Raw genomic sequence first — 3,741 nt, 5'->3', positions numbered from 1 at the left:
ATGAACACAAAGGAGCTTACATACATGAGTGTCTGAAGGCATGAGTGAGTAAGACCTGGAAGGGGGTGAGGAGGGCACTAGCTGTGGCTTATTAGAGCTACTGGTTTGGGTACAAGCCCACCCGCTATGGGCTCCTGAGGCCAGAAGCTCCTGCTGGCCCGCTGTGAGGAAGCTATGGTCCCAGCTGACACTGAGCATCGGAGCCACGTTGTGACTGTCCACCTGCCATGCTAGGATTCTCTCAGAAGTCCAAAGTGTCGAACAACCATTTCCTCGGAACAGAAATGAGCTTTGGGAGTCATGACTGTCCACCTGCCCTACTAGGGTTCTCTGAGAAGTCTGGACTAGAAACTTGTATGTCAAACAGCCAGACATTCCTCAGAACAGGAATGAGCTTTGGGCTACAAAGAGAGCAGCCTCCAACTACAGATGCCCGGAGGGTGGCTGGAAAACCTTCCCCAGGCACTGCATGAGGTATTTCTGAATTTCTAAAAAGAGTCCCTGAGGAAAGCAAATGAGAGTGTTTCTTCAGAGGAACATCATGGGGTGTGCCATATGCAGCTGTTATGTTTGGGGGTACCTAAGGCAGAGACTCTGCCCCTGTGCCTGTGAACACACACCCAGAGCCGGCTGCGCCTCCCAGGACTTGGTAAGGCTGCTGCATCCATTGCAGAGGGTCCCGATGTCAAGGAATCAATTCCCTTCAGCCATTCTGAAGACATATCTGAAAAGAGTGGTGTAGGTGTCCTGTTTAAATGGTTCACAAGACCCCCCCCCCAGGACCCACAAGGTACATCCAACCGGCAACCTATGGAACACATGGCTGTATTTTCCATAGGACAAACTATGGTGTAATCCAACACAAAACCGAAACTTACCTAGATATGTTTTGTGATTTTTTTTTTGTAACTCTCCAATCCTCTAGTTGTGAAGTTCTCTAGGGTGAACTTTATGAAGGCCCCTCTATCACCACGTGATAGGGTTGGACAGTCTGGATAGTAGCGGGCATCCATCACCTAAGCATTCCGCTTCCCTTACTATATAATTCAGCAGGCTGTGGTCCCTCAGTGCTGCGCACATCTACAGCTGGGGACTGATGGGGGCAGGGTCCCATGGGACCTGGAGTCCCGTGTGGTTGGCTCGGCATTCTCGACTGCTCTGGGCAGTGTTTCTGGCTACATCTGGTGAAGGGTCTCCAGGCCAGGATGATGTCTCTTTGGTAGTAGAGATTCTCTTTACCCTGGTAAAGGAATTTGGGGAATTTCACAGAAGCTTGAGAATGCAGGATCTAATTCACAGAGCCACCAACAGCTCTAGACCACACACCCCAGCCCTGCTCACTGTCTCCCTAACCCTTGGCTGGCCACACAGCTGGAGCTGTGAAGGTCTCTTGAAAAGGAAATTCCTTCTCCCTGCCCTGCTCCTGAGCTCTGTCTTCTGGTCTCAAGGTCAAGCTAGAAGAAAGAAACTAGGTCTCCAGAGGTACATAATCTGCCCTGAGGCAAGGCATTGCTGCCTCTCGTCCTGACCCTGCCTGAAAGCACCCCACAGTAGCTGCCTGGAAGATGACATGTGTCCCAAACATCACCTACGGGACTGAAGGGCAGCTGGATACTATTCCTATTAGCACAGCCCAGAGAAGACGTGTCCAGGTTCCTCCTCTGCACGGTTCCTACTGTGTCCCACACGCAAGCTCTCAGGACCAGTTACCGGGGCGACCTGCTCACTGAAGCTGCCTCTCAGGGGCCACGTGCCAGAGCTCTGTCTGAGTCGCTGCCCCAGCCACAGTGGCTCCGGTCCTTTCCCAGACTGACCACACTGCGGAGGCTCTATTCATTTCTCCTGGTTCATTGTTTGCTCCCCTAGCAGAGGGTGTTGGTGCTGTTCTAATCTTTCCAACAGAACAGGGAGTGGGTGTTCTTGCTCCTAGAGGAATGCTATCTCACTCACGATCTCCCTGGTGGGGCTGGCAGATGCCTTCCGGGACACTGAACAACCTGGCCCTGGAAAATGGGGGAGAAATCTGCCCCTCCTCCTCTCCATATTTCCCCCTCTCCCTCCTTGCCTCTTTCTCTTCCTCTCTCCCTTCCTCTCCCTCTACTCTCTCTCTCCCTCTCCCTCTCTCCTTCCTTTGACCCACAGCTCTTAGAAGCAGAGTTCTGTATATTCTGTGGGTGCCACACAGCCTTGCTGACTCCATCAACTCCCCACGGGTTCCAGGACTCTGGGGCTTCTCCCTCATCGTGGCTGTTTCCTCCATAGAACCCAGGCCATTTTTCAACACCATTGACTATGTTAAACAAAGATCAGTTTCACGTGCCAAAATTATGTTAGACAAATGCAACATATTTTCATTATATAAATAAAGAACATGTTCCAAAAAGTGTTGATGCTGTCATCGAGCACCTGGGATTCATTTCCAATGTTGGCTACAACCTGAACCATCAGCTTCTTAGAGGATAATGTTTTGTTTACCTCACGGGAAGCGGGGGGGGGGGGGGGGGGGGGGGGGGGGGGGGGGGGTTCTCTGTGCTTCTGCTAATTGTGTCTGCTAATGGCTAGTGCTGAAGAGTATCTGCTAATGGCGTGCATGGTCACAGGCATGATTACAATGTTGCCACAAGTAGCAAAGCCTTCTAAAAGTGCTCATAAGCTCCAGTGTGCCAATCCCTCTCTCGTACTCTTTCTTTCTCTCTCCTTTCTCACCTTTATGTGTGTGCACATGTGTGCACATACATATTTTTCATTTTCTTTCCTCCTCCATTTCCTCTCTTCCCTCTCTCTCCCCCCATTCTCTTCTCCCCTTCTCTTCTTTGCTCACGCCTCCCTCCACCTCCCTCTCTCTCTAGTCCCCTCTTGTTCTCTCTGTATATATATCTAATGACTGACAGATGACCACATTGACCCTCATCCACCACAACTATCGTATTGTGAAAAGTATCATAACAAGTGTTCTGAAATTGCAGGCTAGGTTTTCAAGTTGAAAGCAATGACTACCCTGTGTTGTTCTGGGGACACGACATTGTTGGACTTCTATGAGGTTCTGGGAATGAGGTGCTTTTAGACTTTCCTAAGTGCTTCTGGGAATTCAGTACTATACATCCTGGTCCCAAGACTTCCCTCTGTGCTGCATTGAGAATGTACTAGATTAACAACCCATGTCTGGACACTAAGGGTGTTTTGTACAGATAAACCCTTCACCCTTCACCTTATACTGAGGTCTAGAGACTTGAAAATGACAAAAGACTCAAAGCAGTGGTGTCAGCCATGAATCCCTGGGCTTTCTGTGGATCTTGGGGTGTGGACAAGTAAATTTTGGACACAAAAACACATCTGGACAGGAAACCCTCAGAGGACCTAGATCCAGCCTGGGCATGAAGCCCCACCCATCTCAGCTAGGTGGCAGATTAAACTGTTGATCTAGTCATCAGGTATGTCAAGGGTTGGGGTTCTGGAGAGCCTAAGCCAAGCAAGATCCCCAGCAGGGTCTGCCACTCACTGGTCTGAAGCCAGCCATGCTGCTAACGTGAAGGAAACTAGTCCTGCAGACCATCCTGCCACCAGGGGGCGCCACACTCCAACAGCATTGGGAAGATTAGCGGATAAGGAGAGAGCCAGGGTTGCCAACACCAGAGGTATTCATTCCTCCCTGCTAGGGTAAAGTGAAATGCTTGACATAGGAAGCTTACACGCATCCACACGACAGCAAGCAACACAAATGACAGCAGATGAAGACGAATA

The sequence above is a fragment of the Alexandromys fortis genome, unplaced genomic scaffold, assembly GCF_014885135.2.
Source record: "Alexandromys fortis isolate MF-2015 unplaced genomic scaffold, M_Fortis_MF-2015_v1.1 scaffold_23, whole genome shotgun sequence".
NCBI classification, from domain to species: domain Eukaryota; kingdom Metazoa; phylum Chordata; class Mammalia; order Rodentia; family Cricetidae; genus Alexandromys; species Alexandromys fortis.
The sequence above is the reverse complement of the archived record's forward strand: the minus strand, read 5'-3'. Positions refer to the sequence as shown.